Genomic DNA, 17,491 nt, shown 5'->3' on the forward strand with positions numbered 1-17,491 from the left:
TGAGTACTTAAATCAAGCACTCTTTAATGTTTTGTCCTCCCCAGAGTCCTAATAGCTGTCATCGCAGCAGCAGTATTGCACTGTAGCTGGGAAAAGGCAAACAGGGGACATGGTGGGAATTAGGAGATCCTTGTCAGGTTTTACCCTGCAGGAGGCTTGCCAGCGTGTTTTTTTTTTCTCTTTTACCTTCCAGCCCTTGCGCTTAACCACAATTGCCACAGTAAATGTCCTAAAAGCAATAATATATAGCATCATGTTAGGGACTAATGCAGTGTGAGATCAGGGTGCTCTGACAGTGTGACTGACTGTGGCGGGCCCGTGTCGATGACTCTCGCACCATATGCAATCTCCCAGAGGGCTGTATTCATACAGCCTGATGATGAGCTCCATGATAGCTCTTCCTGTGTCCCCCCCCCCCCCCCCTCCCTAAAGTCAGCTATTGATTGCTTTCACCTCCGTGCAGCCCAGTTATAGCTGCTTTTCTACCTGATGGTGACACAGACACTGGCTGATGAGGAAATCAGAAAGGGGCTGAAATCACACAGAGCGGATGGCTTGATAACTTGCTCTGTTCAGTCAGTCATTCCCGGAGGTATGTGCATGTGAAAGCACACATATTAAGCTCACCACTCACGCCAAAACACACACACGCGCGCACGCAAACGACATCAGTGACTGCTGTGAATATTATTCCAGTCAGTTTTGGCCCCCGTCTCCCCTGACTGCTGACTGACAGTTAAATTTAGATTGGAATAATGGCAGCGGTATAATTCTGCCTCTCTTTCACTTCTTTTTGGGTGGCTGTGTCGCCTGGTGACCTACAGGATGGTGTCACCTGTCTCTCCGGGCCTTATTAGTGCCATTAAATTGTCCGACTCTCTCTCTCCAGTTCCATTGGAGTGATGGAGATGATGATTGCGAGGCTTTTAAGGACATTCAGCCAAAGGTCTGTCGCGCCTGACCTTTTGGAGCAGCAGTTGGCGGTGCCTATCCCTTCCTTCACCTCACTCCCTTGGTTCAGTCTTTCCATTCTTCCTGCCACATGCAGCATTTGGCAGAGATACGCCTGTTGCTGGAAGCTGATGCCAAACCAGGTAGCCTCAGTGAGTTGAAAGTGGCGGCCAGCTGTTCCCTCGTCTGGCACAGCCGACTGACTGCCTTCCTGTACGGCTGGCTGACTGAATGGATCTGAGGGTTGTGGAGAATTGGCAGTTGATTGACAAGCTTAATAAGGCATGTGTATATGTTTGCACCACTCTTGCTGCAGCTGCGCTCTCAATGTTCTTCAACAAACAGACCGTTTGGGGCAGGAATGGAAACTTGGATCCCACTGCAAGTTTTTTGTTTTTTTTAAATGAAACAGAAACTGATTTGCACATCTTTTCTTATTTAACGATGGCTCTAGATATGCAGATAATTTTAGTTTCATTCATTTTTATTCTGAGGCAATCTGTTTCCTTTCTAATTCAGTTTAGGCACAGACATAATAAGACAGACAAAATACTCTGTGAATGACAAACTGAAATCCAGCAAACATAGAAGGTGGAAGTTGGTAGAAGTTTTTAGTAGATTTGACAAATATATGGTACCAGATATATTATTGGCACAATATACTAAGCACACAATTTAAGAATTTATTGATGGAAGATCTATATACTGGTAAATTTACCAGAATACTGACTTATTAGATTATTTATTAGTTGTCAAATCTAAACAATATAAATTAGTAAAATGAAGAATATATGTAGTCTGCAAAATTAATGATAAATTCATATAGAAGATTTAATACATGACGGGTTGTTCATAAAGTCCCTTATAATGTGATGCTTATCCAAACATTGTGTTCTTATCCCCACAATGTTGCTGCCCGCTTTGCTGCAGTATTTTCTAAATTTTAAATGCTTTTATAGTGGCTTATTTCAATAACTTGATCGATAATCAGCTGCACCAAAAAGTTTAAATATTTGCACTGACGGTTAAAATGCATAACAAACACAACAACACACTCAATTGAACTATCAAATGTATAACTACATATGATTTGGGGATTTTGTATAAGATATTTGTATAAGTCATATGTATGTTAGCATTCACATTACCCTAGAACAGGGGTGTCCAACTCCAGGCCTCAAGGGCCGGTGTCCTGCATATTTTAGAGATCCCTGGATCAACACACCTGAATCAAATGATTAGTTCATTACCAGGACTCTGGAGAACTTCACGACATGTTGAGGAGGTAATTTAGCCATTTAAATCAGCTGTGTTGGATCACGGACACGTCTAAAACCTGCAGGACACCGGCCCATGAGGCCTGGAGTTGCCCACCCCTGCCCTAGGCAGTGTTTATGCAAATTTACATCAAGATTGATCCACTCATCTAGGAGTAGCTAGAGAACATGCAAACATATATTGTATTATTTTCAGAATCTTAGTTTAGTGCACTTGCTCTTTTGGACAAGCAGAGCAGAAAAGAAGAGCGTGAAAACTCGATGCACTCATATTTTTAGGTTTAGGCATCAGTTGAATGTTAATCAAATGTAGCACTTTTCATGAAAATCACTACAATGGTTTTACAGTGGCGCTTGGGGAAAAGTTAGGTGCTCTGGAGACAAGGTCTGAGGAAACATTTTAATAGTAATTTCACTGAACCAAATGAGCATTAACTTTTTCATCCGAGGTCATGGGGGAGCATTATTAGGCTTCCCAGTCCAATTCCGTGATGAGAGTATACTGTTTTGCTTGTAACTTACTAATCCTAGCTAGGGGCTGGACTCATATATATCATCATTATTGTTATCATCGTTGATGAATGATGGAATTTATACAGCACACTAAGCGACTTTATTAATCCCCCATAGAAGTCTCTTTTGATGTGATTTGCTTGCCCCTGTAGGCCAGATAGAGTCCTTTTAATGGAGGGTTCCTGTATTGTGGGTGATGGCCTGAATCCCCCCCACCCCCCATATGGACACCAGCCCACTGCCGTCAGCCAAACTGGGTCCCACAGGAGCAAAGCAGAAACAAAGCCCATCTCTGTTCTCTGGTCAGGACACTAAATCTAGCTTTTGCCACTTCATCATGTGTTTCCACCGCAGAAGGCCTCGCTGTGCGAAGGGTCTGTCTGAAAGAAACGAGGCGGGCATATCCTTCTCATACTGATTACACTCATGAGCAAATGTTTTTATAGGAAGATTGCACTTAATTTGAAACTATTGCGGACATTATAATATTCTATTTACATTCTTTATGTAACATCTAGAGTCCAATGTAACAATCCAACAACAACTGCAGAAAATAAATGTTTCCTTAATGATAAGGTCGAGATTCTTCGAGCACACTTCTGTTGGCTTCAAGCATGTTGTTGATTATAGGTGTCAGAGAGAGGAGTGGGTATTTTTGAGATCATGACACTGGCTATGACAGCAGATTTATCCTTCGCAGACTGTCCAAATGTTTTCTTTACTGAAAGCAGAGGATTTTTTTTTCTTCTATTTGACCAAACATTATTTGTCTAGCCCTGAGGTGTTTAGAGGCAGGCCGTCAGACTGAGCGGACCACGGCTCAGGCCGGAGACAGTATCAGAATTCAGAGTAGCGTCTGCAATTGCTCATCCTGAAAAGTGGATGTCAGAGGTGTGAGGCAGCGTCCTTTAAAAAGTTTTGCGAGTCCTGTTGTTCATACTGACAAAGTGACGTTTATTCAGTCTTCCCTGTGAATGCCTCTCCTTGGGAGGTGATTGATGATGGAGTGGCAAGGTCGCTGAAGGACACATCGCCCCGGCCGGTTGTGCATAAGAATGTGCGGCCGGGTAAAGTCCAACGCTCCGAGTGAGGAGTGCAGGTCGGGAAATGCTTCATGATTATGCGATCATAAAACAGACTGACCCTGAGGTTTTCCTGCAAGGGTTAAAGGTTAAAAGAAGCTGAAAAAATGAGAGCATTATTAGAATTCTTACAGTCCACATGCAGTTTAAAGGGAAAAAAAGCCTAAGATTACATGTGTTAGTGTAAAAGAAAAAGAAAGAAAATCAAATATTCAAATGAACCTTTCCATTACTGATTGACAATTGAATAAGTTCATTTTGTTTTCTCATTAAGAACACTTAATAGATGGAGTGAAGCCATCTGATTAAAGACTCAGAACACATTTTTAGGTAGTGCCACAGCTACTTGTTCAATCTATTTTAATTTGTTAACCATTTATGTGTAATTATTACCAACTTAACTCATAATTGTATTTATCCTCCATAGGAATGCGCTCTAGTTTTCATGTAAGACAACACTGCAGGTGAACTTGGGCTTGCTAGTGCAGTGTTAGCTTGCTTTACATTTCCCAGATTTCCCCATATCACACGAAAGCATTGCTATAACCCCCTCAACCCCCTTTGTTTACCTAAGAGAAGACGTGGAGTATGATCAAGCCTTAAATGGATCAAAGCGCATGCTTGAAATATGAATGCTTTTATTGTTATTTTAAAGGAGATCATTGTTGGGTCGCAGCTGAGGTAAAACATGTGAGGAGCATGGGTGTGACCGACTCACTGACCAAGTTTGGAGAAACAGAGGGGGAGACAGAAGAACAATCCGTCTCCCGCTCTGTTTTGGTAATCACAAATAACCGTCTCCCACGATTAAAACAAGCAGCAGATGAGGAGCGTAGACTTTCAGCACAGACTGGTTATAATATTCAGGTGTAACGTGGGAGTGTTGGGATGTGTTGTTTGCTTTGTTGTGCTATGCTATTTAAAAAAAACATCAAAAGCGTCTCTTAAAAGAACTTCACACTCTCTTTGACCTTTTGTTTTGTTCTAATAGAAATCTCTCACACTGATGAGAGGGGTAGTTCCAAAATTAGATACCGACGCTGAGCTGTTAACAAAGAAATTTTCTTCACATTTCTGGGATCCTTAGAAGCATTTCCCCCAATCTGCTATAAAACCGCCTTTGATGCTTTTGTGTAACTCTTTTAATTTTAAGTGTTGCTTGACTAAAGGTTATTTTTTTGCAAATGTGACTGCTTTTATTGCTACTTTTCTTCTAGGTCAGAAGTGAAACCTGAAAAATCCCAACAAATATTTCATTTGCACTGCCAATCGACCCACTAGGAAGGAACCTGCACTCCATCAGTGCTTGAGAAATATTAAGTGGTGGCTTTTAAACGTTTCCCCCCAAAAACAAATACATTCGCAGTTCATACAGATTATTTTTTGATTTACATGGGTCTACGGTTACTGTTTGAATAATTCGAATAAGAAGGTTGAATAATTAATTTGTGCCCACAGGTGCTGTGGTGCCTACTGTATGTAATATTTTATAATGCAAACACACACAGGGAAGTCCGCCGTTTTAAGCTCTGGCAACGGTAGCTAGAAGCCTGTCACAATGCATACACATTCACTCTGTTTAATTGGACTGAACTGTCTGACTGTCTGCCTTTTTCCCCTTCTCAGTAAGCTTTCAACACGCATTTATTTACAATTCAATAGGTGGTTATCTGCCTCAGTGAGTGTTTGTTATAATTCAGTGGATGTGACCAGGCCTTCCCTCAAAGCACCTGCAAACTGACCCATGAATATTTAACATGTGAATAAATGGTTTTAATAAACACCATCCATATTACAATCAGGTCTGGTGCCAATATACTGTAGTTTAGCATTTAGTCAAGTTAATGACAGAGCCAGTTAGAGTTTTCATGGGGACAGCCTTTCATCCAGGTTTAGGTTTAGGGAAGGCTGGAGCCTAGTCTAGTTGAGATAAGGGGAAAGGCAGGGTACATATTGACACATTTCAGTACCCACAATTATTTCAATTTTTGTTATTTTGCAACATGCAAAGTTTTGCGATTGAATGGGGTCGGTTACATAAATAGTTGAAAATCACACATCTGTTGTTGTCTTCATACACTGAAATTCACAGAAATATAACTATTAATGTAATAGTCATACAGAAATAGTTATATTTCTGTATAAATATTACATTTATGTTCAGCAATCTTCATGTTCTTTGAGTTGAGTCCTCTCGAACTGGACTCACTGACAAAGACTGATGGCAACATGTTGGCGACCTTACACAATCTGTCTAACAGCCAATTAAACAAAAGTTTGCTCGGGTAACTTTATCTCAGGATGATGTTGCATGAGAGGAGCCCTCTTGTTCATAGTATTTCTAAAGTGTTTTCATTCTATAAAATGTTGATATTTGGTGTCCCTGCATTGATACAATATCACCACACAATTTGTCGTAACACTCAGACTGGACTCATTTGAGGCTAGATGTTGCTATCTTCTCCTCTCAGATTACAACATCGGAAAAAAATAAGCGTAATCCACAAAATTGTCATCGAAATTATATCACAAATTTGTTATCTTTTTAAACACACGCTTGAGTGTGTGATTTGATCTGAGGTGGATTTTCTTTACACAGCCATATAAGGGAGGAGAGGGTGACTATGAAGGCGGGATGTAGAAAGAAAAGGTAAAAGAAACAGTATAATTTCTTTTGCCTGATATTTTTTAATTTGCTGAATACAAAGGGTAAGTGGCTACAATCCTCTGGAAACCATGAATTTGGTTTTTATGTGGCAATTCATCCAACAGTTGCTAAGATATGTTCAAGTCCACAGATCCATTTTCTTAACTGCATATTAAATTCAAGGTCATAGGGATGCTTAAGCATAACCCAGCTGTCATAGGACAGGAGGCAGGTACATCTCCACAGGTTTACCACAGAGAGACAGACAATCATCCACATCTACAATTTAGAGTCACTAAAAGTCACTAAGATCAAACATCTTTGGACTTTTAAAGGAAGCCAGAAACCTGGAAACACCCATCCAGGTACAGGGAGGAGATGAAAACACAGAAACGCCCCAGAACCCTCTTGCAGTAAGGCAAAAGTACTAACCACTGCTCCACCAATACAAAACCAGTTGGAATCACCTTAATAAGCAGCCAGTTTTCGTTTATTACTGATCTAAGAGAAATAATACCAACTGAATAGCTAGTCGTTTATACCCTCTCAGTTCTCAGAGTTCTTTCTTAGTTAAGGAAACTCCTCTTTTGTTATCTGTCAGCCTCTATCATCACTTTGTTTACTCTGACAATTAGGAGTTTTCTACAGTTATGGTTCAGTCACACTAGGATAAATAGGACAGCAACCTCCTTGAGACTTGAATAAAAAACACTGGTCGCAGAGAGAATGCACTGAATTTTTTCAGATTGGGTGACTTTCTGCTAGCAGCTGCAGCAAACAACTGATCGCCGAGATGATGAACGTGTAACACGCTTAACTTCTGCATGACCACTTTCAATTGCAAGACAGTTACACAAATCACCCAGTGGGATGCAACCGGTCTCCAAATATTTGCAGTACCACAGACTGAACGCAGTCACTATCAGACAGATCAGACAGTCTGCACTGACGAGCGCATTTATTTGCAGTGACACATCACTGTGCAAGACAGAACTCGAATGGTTGTATTCCACTTTTATTGCTATATTAAACCGAGGTTTCTGGACACCTATGTGACTTTGCAGTTAAACTGCCATCCTGCAGCTACTGCATCACTGTTTGTGGAGGCATTTCAGTTCCAGATCTATGAGGATCTGGCAGGACTCTGAATGTAAGTAATTTCTGTGTATGTATACACACTAGATTTGCTTCATATGGCAACATTTATTCATAAACAGGTTGCATGTAATTGTTAACGTGGCCCCATTCAGTCACAGACTGATAGCAGACTGACTCCGTCTTATTGCCGTTTTATTGCTTGGCACACTTTCACTCACACTAACTTGACACACAAAGCAACCATTTCAAAGGCAACAAACTTGTAAGTTAAATATACATGGTGTCAATAATGTTGGTCGTATTGCAGTCCCCAACCACTTTCCCCTAGTGTGACGGTAGCGTTACTCTAGTCGTTCCACTGGCCACCATTGTAGCTACATGGGGAGAGTGATCAACAAAACTGGGATGCCTTTTCTGTTTTGGTTGAGCAAGGAGGCCTTTATTTTCCTGCAAGATTTTGTAGCTGATGGCAGACTGATTTGAATCGTGAAAATGAGTTTTAGTAGGAAGCAGTCAAAATGCAGGTGTTCTCATTATCCTAAGACCACTGGACTGTACGGCTGAGACTTCTATTACTAAGTAAAGATAAGTGAAAGAAAAAAAATCTGCTTGAACGTTTGGGAATCACTCAAATACAGTGTGCACAGCATTTTGAAATAAATCCTTTATTTATTTCATTTTTTGGAATAACATCGATGAAAAGGTTATAGAGTTATCCAAGTTGGTGCACTGTTAGTTAAACCATTAAACCACTTTTAACTCTACCCCATCTAGTCTTGCCTGCAGCATTATGTGTGGGAGTGCAGTATCTTTGTATCGTCACTATTCTGAATATTAGTCTTCTGTTCTCAAAAACCAAGATGGCCTCGCAATCACAAATGCTGAGACAATACCGCGCCACTGAGAAATACGATGCAAGTTCAGTTAATGAAAGCACGTTGTGGTCTCATTTCATTAACTGTGCACACAATCGAATACGTCATGCGGCATCACTTTCCATTTGGATGAGTGCCCGAGTAGCCATAGGAGGCTGCAGTTTTATTTGCTTATGTACTTCAAGTAGAATTTGACTTTCAGTGAAACTGATGGCGCTCTGATGATTCAATCACCACTGAGATTTATTTATCGGGACTACGCATGATTAAATAGGGCTTGCTTTTAAAGAGAAGGCAGTATTGTGTCTGGAGCATGTGTGTGGCGTGTTCTGCGTGTGGAGATTTATCACAGCGACTGAATGCCTGTGCACGCTTCTTTATTAGTGTAACAGTGCGGTGCGGTCCTTTGGATTCGTGGAGGAATCCACCCATTAGCGTCACATTGCAAACAGGCTGCTCTCCTTGGGATCACGCGCGTCAGGAGAACCTGAGCTGCCTAACATATACAGTCCAGTTTAAATTAATTGGGAAGCACTTCAGTAGCTTTTCAAACGTTAACCACAAATGGTGGAGTTTAAACTTAGGGTCGCTACTGCTACTCAAACAGGCAGGAGGGGAGTAGAAAATTAAACACTCGTCTCATTTGAGCTACTCCAGCTGTATCTACAGCGGATATGTGGGGCAAGTCTCCCAAAGGTAGTTATCATTTGTTTGTGTGTCTGTGTGTGTGTGTGTGTGTGCGCGCGTCATAAATACTCAATAGTGGCCAGATCTTTTGTTTACCTCAGCTGAAGAGAGAAGTGGGCTTTTATTTGAGTCGGGCTACTATCTCACCACTTATATTCGATTTCCCCTTAAATATACTCCATAAGTGTATTTAATGTGCTGAAGCTACTCCTTTTTTTCACATTTTCTCCACTTTGCTGTTATATACTGCCACTGTGTCCTGTTACTTTAGATTCAGAGCTTAGAGCCTGAGGTGGCATAATCTCTTTTCTTCCTTAGAAAGCATTTGCTGAAAAACTGCAACTGTTTACGCAGGAAGTGTGGAGCTTTTGTTTGTCAGTATACACTAATATGTAGATTAAACCAGTGTGAGATATTTTCCTTTCTACATTACAGCCATAATGTAGATTTTACTGAGTTTACAATATAAGTTAGTATAGTTGTATTAGCTGTATTTTGTGTGGTTTCTCATTATGCTTGTACACATCTTCTTTATGTTCATAGTGCCAGGTCTCTGCTGCTGGTCACTTGCCTCACAGCTAGTTTTACAGAATTATGGAAGTTAATGGAGGTTTCCTTACTGGTGAGTTGCAGGCCAAAGTTGCCTCACTGTGAGTGGATCTTGGATGGGTTACAAACATATGGCTTGACTTTGTCAAAAAAAAGAAAAAAAGGTCTGAGTGTTGGTTCTTGCTGTGTGCTGGAGGGGTTTTTCCACTATCAGAGACAGAAAAGAAACAAGTTCACCTCCTAATCTAAGTGACAAATGACATGGAATATTTGGCACAGATGAGACAAAGACAAAGAACGTTTCTTTTCAATCAGATTTAAATATATATATATATATATATATATATATAAATTTATTACCAGGCTTAGGTACAATTATTTTAGAAAATTGTTTGAATCCTGCAGGGAGATCCTAAGTTGGACTGACCTGAATATTACATGCAGAGCTTATAATTCCTCCATAAAACTCTGGAGCTGTATACAAGTCCATATTTTTCCCTAAATGTAAAGTCTAGTAGACATTGTATTGGACTAAATATTAGATCTAAAAGGTATTCAATTCAATTCAATTCAATTTTATTTATATAGCGCCAAATCACAACAAATGTCGCCTCAAGGCGCTTCATAGATACAGAGAAAAGCCCAACAATCATATGACCCCCTATGAGCAAGCACTTTGGCGACAGTGGGAAGGAAAAACTCCCTTTTAACAGGAAGAAACCTCCGGCAGAACCAGGCTCAGGGAGGGGCGGCCATCTGCTGCGACCGGTTGGGGTGAGAGAAGGAAGACAGGATAAAGACATGCTGTGGAAGAGAGACAGAGATTAATAACAGATACGATTCAATACAGAGAGGTCTGTTAATACATAGTGAGTGAGAAAGGTGACTGGAAAGGAAAAACTCAATGCATCATGGGAATCCCCCGGCAGCCTACATCTATTGCAGCATAACTAAGGGAGGATTCAGGGTCACCTGGTCCAGCCCTAACTATATGCTTTAGCAAAAAGGAAGGTTTTAAGCCTAATCTTAAAAGTAGAGATAGTGTCTGTCTCCTGAATCCAAACTGGAAGCTGGTTCCACAGAAGAGGGGCCTGAAAACTGAAGGCTCTCCCTCCCATTCTACTTTTAAATACTCTAGGAACAACAAGTAGGCCTGCAGAGCGGGAGCGAAGTGCTCTAATAGGGTGATATGGTACTACAAGGTCATTAAGATAAGATGGGGCCTGATTATTTAAGACCTTGTATGTGAGGAGCAGGATTTTGAATTCAATTCTGTATTTAACAGGAAGCCAATGAAGGGAAGCCAAAACAGGAGAAATATGCTCTCTCCTTCTAGTCCCTGTCAGTACTCTTGCTGCAGCATTTTGGATTAACTGAAGGCTTTTCAGTGAGTTTTTTGGACATCCTGATAATAATGAATTGCAGTAGTCCAGCCTGGAAGTAATAAATGCATGAACTAGTTTTTCAGCGTCACTCTGAGACAGGATATTTCTAATTTTAGAGATGTTGCGCAAATGGAAGAACGCAGTCTTACATATTTGTTTAATATGTGCGTTGAAGGACATATCCTGGTCAAAAATGACTCCAAGGTTCCTCACAGTGTTACTGGAGGCCAAGGTAATGCCATCCAGAGTAAGAATCTGGTTAGATACCATATTTCTAAGCTTTTCAGCGCCGAGTACAATGACCTCAGTTTTATCTGAGTTAAGAAGCAGAAAGTTAGTGGCCATCCAAGTCTTTATGTCTTTAAGACATTCCTGCAGTTTAACTAATTGGTGTGTGTTATCTGGCTTCATGGACAGATAGAGCTGGGTGTCATCTGCATAGCAGTGAAAATGTATGCTATGTCTTCTAATGATGCTGCCTAGGGGAAGCATGTATAATGTAAACAGAATTGGTCCTAGCACCGAACCCTGTGGAACTCCATAATTAACCTCAGTGTGTGAAGAGGACTCTCCATTTACATGCACAAATTGGAGTCTATTAGATAGATATGATACAAACCACTGCAGTGCAATACCTGTAATACCTACAGCATGTTCTAATCGCTCTAATAGAATATTATGGTCAACAGTATCGAATGCTGCACTAAGGTCAAGAAGGACAAGCACAGAGATGAGTCCACTGTCAGAGGCCATAAGAAGATCATTTGTAACCTTCAATAAAGCTGTTTCTGTGCTGTGATGAACTCTGAAACCTGACTGAAACTCTTCAAATAAACCATTCCTCTGCAGATGATCTGTTAGCTGTTTGACAACTACTCTTTCAAGGATTTTTGATATGAAAGGAAGGTTGGAGATTGGCCTATAATTAGCTAAGACTGCTGGGTCTAGAGATGGCTTTTTGAGTAAAGGTTTAACTGCAGCCACCTTGAAGGCCTGTGGTACATAGCCGATTATTAGAGATAGGTTGATCATATATAAGATCGAAGAATTAATCAATGGCAGGACTTCTTTGAGCAGTTTTGTAGGAATGGGGTCTAAAAGACACGTTGATGGTTTGGAGGAAGTAATTATTGAAGTTAACTCAGAAAGATCGATTGGAAAAAAAGAGTCTAACTTAACATCAATGGAACTAAGAGTAGCTGTAGATAATATTACATCTGTGGGATGATTATTGGTAATTTTTTCTCTAATGATAAAAATTTTATTTGTGAAGAAGTTCATGAAGTCATCACTAGTTAACGTTAAAGGGATGGTTGGCTCAGGTACAAAGGTACAAATAAGTTTTATTTGATTTTAAGATGCAATGAAAATGTCACGGTGGTGGACGGACTCAGGCACAGACTGAGGTAGCACGGTTCAACAATACTTTATTAATCACTCCGGTGCGCTATGTACACGTGAAGGGGGGGACTCCAGGGTCCCGGGGATCAATAGGCCGGGGAAACACACTTCTTCACACTTGCTCCACTCCTTGTCCAAACACTCCTCACACGAGCAACCCACTCACACTCACGGGGTCCAGGAGTCAAAACGGGCGGGTCCAGATAAACCTATAAAGATAGATGAGGGTAAGTCGGTGGCAAGCACGGGAACAACTGATTCACAATGAAGCCAGGCAATACTGACGAGGGTTACTCAATATTCCAGCGACGAATAGCTCAGAGCCCCAGCCTTAAGAAGAGCCAGAGATCAACTGCAAATCACTCGAGATCAGCTGCAGATGCATGGGCCAAGGGCGGGAGCCCAATCAGAGCTCCGCCCAGGCAGACAGGTAGGAGAGAGAGAGAGAGAGAGAGAGAGAGAGAGAAACAACAAACACTTGTGGCCACACTGGGCTGGCCGGGGAGGCACAGGGATCAAGACAGAAAAGAAACTCCTTGTGTTCAGCCCAGTACTAAAGAAAATGAGGCAATACATTAATTTAACAGATAAATCATTTCCTTATTTATTCAAGTTGACTGGAAAACAGATAATATACTCTGACAGGGTGCAGCGGTTCATCAAGACTTCAGGGTAGAACTGGCCTACCTTGAGTCCAGAGCTTTCAGCAACTGAAAGCATTTGGCACATCATGAAATGAGAACTATGACAAAGAACACCCTGGACTGCTGAGAAGCTTTAATCCTATATTAGGCAACCGTCGGGCAGTATTTGTCTTCCAAAAGTCGAGTGGCTGCTCTCATTAAATCTCAGATGTTAATGGAGTGTTGTTAACAGAAGAGGGGATGCTACACCGTGGTAAACATGTTGCTGCCATCAAACTGAAGACGAGCTAATAGTTCTTTTTTAAATGGCTCTTTTTCTCAGTTTAAAGATTTGAGATGTTTTCCGTGTTGTTCTCTGAATGAAATATGTGTTTATGATATTTTCAAATAACTGCATTCTCTTTTTAATTCACATTTTACACAGTGTCCCGACTTTTTCAGCATTGGTTGTGTATTTTGAATGTGAAAGCTCTACATTTGTGGTTTGCTTTGCAAATCCATGGCCAGGCGGTCACTGATGGGTCACTACACCTGCATGACTGGAGCTTTAGCAATTTCATAGTAACAGCCACCAATTTCTAGCAACCACTTGCACCCGGTTGTGGAATACTCATTTTTCTGTAGTGGCCAGTAGTTGCCAGGCGATCTTTAACCAGTTCTCTGGGCCTATGTGACTGAGCCTTGGTGAGAAACAAATGCTTTATTTTGGTGATAAATCTGGGGTACCTTCACTCAGTGTGTGTTGATTTTTTCCCTTCCCTAAACCCCTAAGCCCTAAACAGGATAAGCAGCTAAGAGAATAGATGGATGGAAAATAACCTTGAATGAAACTTAAGCTCTTCGATGTGTCGACTTTACTATAATGACTGAGAGCGAATGTAAATCAAGCCGCTGGGAACCAGTGATGTAAGTGACAGTAAACTCAGCAGGGGTCTCAAAGCTTGTAGCAGGGAAATTACCTTGGCAAAATTAGGAATGCTAAAAACAGGGTAGAAGACATTATTGCATTTTTTTCAGGGTCCTTAACCAACAACTACAAATCCTTCAAGCTTGACACTATGATGAATGAGGACATAATGTCAGGCTGTTAATCACAGAAAAGGATGCAAAACTCAATTTCAAATAACTTCCTCTGATTGTTCTGACTTTTGGCATCCATTCTGTTGCATTATGTAGCAGACTCCACCCGTCCTGAGCCAGTTAATGACACAGAATCATAATTTATAACATTTATTTGCAGATATTTGTTGGCTCAGGCCTGATGACCTTAAAAGGTTTTGCCTGTATTGTCATCTGTGGCTTTAAACGTGACTGTATACAGGAAACCACTAACACAAACAGGGCCACAGCTGGCATGGTCTGTGAAACCCGGACTAAACATCATAACAGGACAATTATTCTCTTAATATCCAGAGGAAGTTCAGATACACGAGTAGCTACTGTAGGAAATGTGTAATTACAAATCAGCTAATTGGTTGTTTTCTGTACTTTATTCAACTCAAATCACAGCAACAGTGATTTGCCTCAAGGTGCTTTAGACTATAAGGTAAAGACCCTGCAATAGTAGAAGGAAACCCCCCAAAATCAAATGAACTCCAGTGAACAAGCACTTGGCAACAGTGGAAAGGAAAAACTCCTAGTTGGGCGTGAGGGGAAGAAAACAGGACAAAAGAAACATTGTGAAAGAGAGCCATCCATCCATCCATTCGCTTCCGCTTATCCTTTTCAGGGTTGCGGGGGGCGCTGGAGCCTATCCCAGCTGTCATAGGCGGGGTACACCCTGGACAGGTCGCCAGTCTGTCGCAGGGCCAACACACAGGGACAGACAACCATTCGCACTCACATTCACTCGCACATTCACACCTAGTGGCAATTTGGATTAATCAATTAACCTATCCCCACAAGCTGCATGTCTTTGGACGGTGGGAGGAAGCCGGAGTACCCAGAGGGTACCCACGCAAACACAGGGAGAACATGCAAACTCCACACAGAAAGACCCCGGCCTGATGGTGGAATTGAACTCAGGACCTTCTTGCTGTGCGGCAACAGTGCTAACCACCGTGCTGCCGAAAGACAGACGTCACTCTCTGGCTGGCCTGTGGCACAGTATGACTCAGGAATCTGTCCGCCGTGCCTCGCGCCGCTCCATGCTTAAGAGAAAAGCTACTCGTGCGGGTAACTCCACTTGTAGCACCAAAGTTAGTGATGAGTCTTACGTGGAGGAGGATGAGGAGGAAATGGAGAAGAAAGAGAGCCAGAGATGAATAATAACTAATAATTAAGTGGAGAGTCATGGATAAAGACAAAGAGAGTGAAAAGAGGTGAATGAAGAAGAAATACTCAGTGCATCATGGGAAGCCCCCAGCAGCCTAAGGGAAGGGTCAGGGTCACCTGATCCAGCCCTATCTATAAGCTATATCATGAAGGCATAAACACTGAAGGCTCGGCCTCTAATTGTTTTAATTTAAATTAAAAGAATTAAAATTTTAATGCAATTCTTTTTTACTTTTAAAATTTATGACACTGGTTCTCAAATTCGGGTCCAGCAAAATAATTTTCTCTCGATCATAAAAATGTGTTATATCCTGACTAAAATGAATATCTAGGTAGTGACCATTTATGACAGTCATCCATGTCCGTCATCCATCATCCACTTGCACTTCAACACAGAATACACATTATAAAAAAAGAAATTAAAAAATGGGGTAAAGTCATGTGGTCTAGTGTATTTTGGGGTATTTTTGATGTAAAAAAGATGAAATGTGACATTATGGTTGGATGCAAACTATAATGTGGTATTTAGAATCCACACATGCCAGTATCATTTCCTAAATGTTGTCAGTACAAACAATGGCAGTAAGAAGCATAGTTTTGATAAAGCTTTATGTAGGATTATTATCACGTTGACCATCAGATCAACCTGCTGACATTGAAGGAGAGGTCAGAGGTCAAATGTGACATGATATTTTAAATCTTTATATGGTACTTTCTATGTGTTGACCATATACACCACACTTGTAATAATCATAGTTTCTAAGTTTTAATGCTTTTTGTCAATTTTGTCAAATTTCATCAGAATTCATTTGAAACTTTTTGAGCGATCCTGTTTACATATAATGACATGCTCGCACAGACGGACATACAAACATGCTACCAAAAACATTACCTCCTTGGTGGAGGTAACAAGTATGTATTTTTTCTCAAATTAGTTATAATTTCATTCAGTAAGTTAATGGGTCATTAAAATAACAGCAGGAATGTTTTGCACCTATTAGCCAGTTAGGTAGCTGGTGAGAACAGGCAAAACTTTTACCTAGTCCACATCATCAAGTGATGACTGACCCATGCCAGGTTAATTGAGAAACTATGCAGGTGGTAATGTCGTATTTAGTTTTAGTGACAATACCATAAGAAGACCAAGGTGCACCACTGGACTAGAAAATTAGACACTTGAAAAGTCATAATGCTGTCAAGCTGAATCCAAATGCAATAAGATTACCCTCAGAAGTATATAATTGATATAAGCATGATTTAAAGAGCATTTTTTGTGTTTAACACTATGAATTAGAAATATCTCTCTGAAATATGCAGTTTTTACAGTGAGATTTGATCCAGTGGCATAAGAGTATTTATTGTGGTAAGATGGTATATGACAGCGGTCCCCAACCCCCGGGCCTCGGACCGTGAGTCGTTTGGTACCGGGCCGCAAGAGTTGAGGCTCAGGTGTAAAATGTATGGTTTTCAGGGTTTTTATCGGTTTTCGGCGTTATTTTGTTATCGTTTTTATCGTTAACTCGGTTTTCCTGGGTCTTTTCACGTGTGTTATGAACAAACCTTCTTTTTTTCGGTACCGGTACTAGTTTTATTTTGTTGTATTTATCCGCGACACCTTAAAGGCCGGTCCGTGAAAATATTGTGGGGCGTAAACCGGTCCGTGGCGCAAAAAAGGTTGGGGACCGCTGGTATATGATACTATGTATATTTAATCAGTGTTGGGATTATAAGGGGTTTCTCTCATGAAATCTTCCTCCACTCCAAACCTGCTTTGTGTGGTGCTTTGTGGGATTTCACATTTCCCAATAACACTTGCAAAGTAACACATTTACTGTGCGTAGACTCTCACACACAACAGTGATCTCGGCCCTTTGGTAGGGCACTCAGTCGATAAGGTGGAACATTTTGAACGTTCAGCAAATTCAGAGGCAGTAGAGCAGTGAGCTACACGACTGTTCGGGATAAAAGGAGGTGCTACAGGCGCAGTGAATGACCTTTTGACCTCAGGCCTGCACCGGCTCTTTTGTAGACTATCATACATAATCAAAGATAACTTTGGATGAGAGCGGAGATGAGAGCTAGGCGTTGGCTGACCCTGTTTGACTAGG

General features: G+C 41.0%; 1 protein-coding gene and 1 long non-coding RNA gene across 2 annotated transcripts in view; both read left to right on the forward strand.

Annotated features, from left to right (window-relative positions):
- The window catches only part of adgra1b (adhesion G protein-coupled receptor A1b), a 190,786-nt gene that overhangs the window by 20,675 nt on the left and 152,620 nt on the right, over window positions 1-17,491 (forward strand). The window lies entirely within an intron of this gene.
- Window positions 6-15,774, forward strand: LOC146504999 (uncharacterized). The gene is made up of 2 exons (XR_014877703.1): window positions 6-10,230; window positions 12,395-15,774. It is a non-coding gene; the product is annotated as an uncharacterized LOC146504999 (long non-coding RNA).

Source organism: Neolamprologus multifasciatus, chromosome 13 (assembly GCF_963576455.1).
Source record: "Neolamprologus multifasciatus chromosome 13, fNeoMul1.2, whole genome shotgun sequence".
Lineage (NCBI taxonomy): Eukaryota > Metazoa > Chordata > Actinopteri > Cichliformes > Cichlidae > Neolamprologus > Neolamprologus multifasciatus.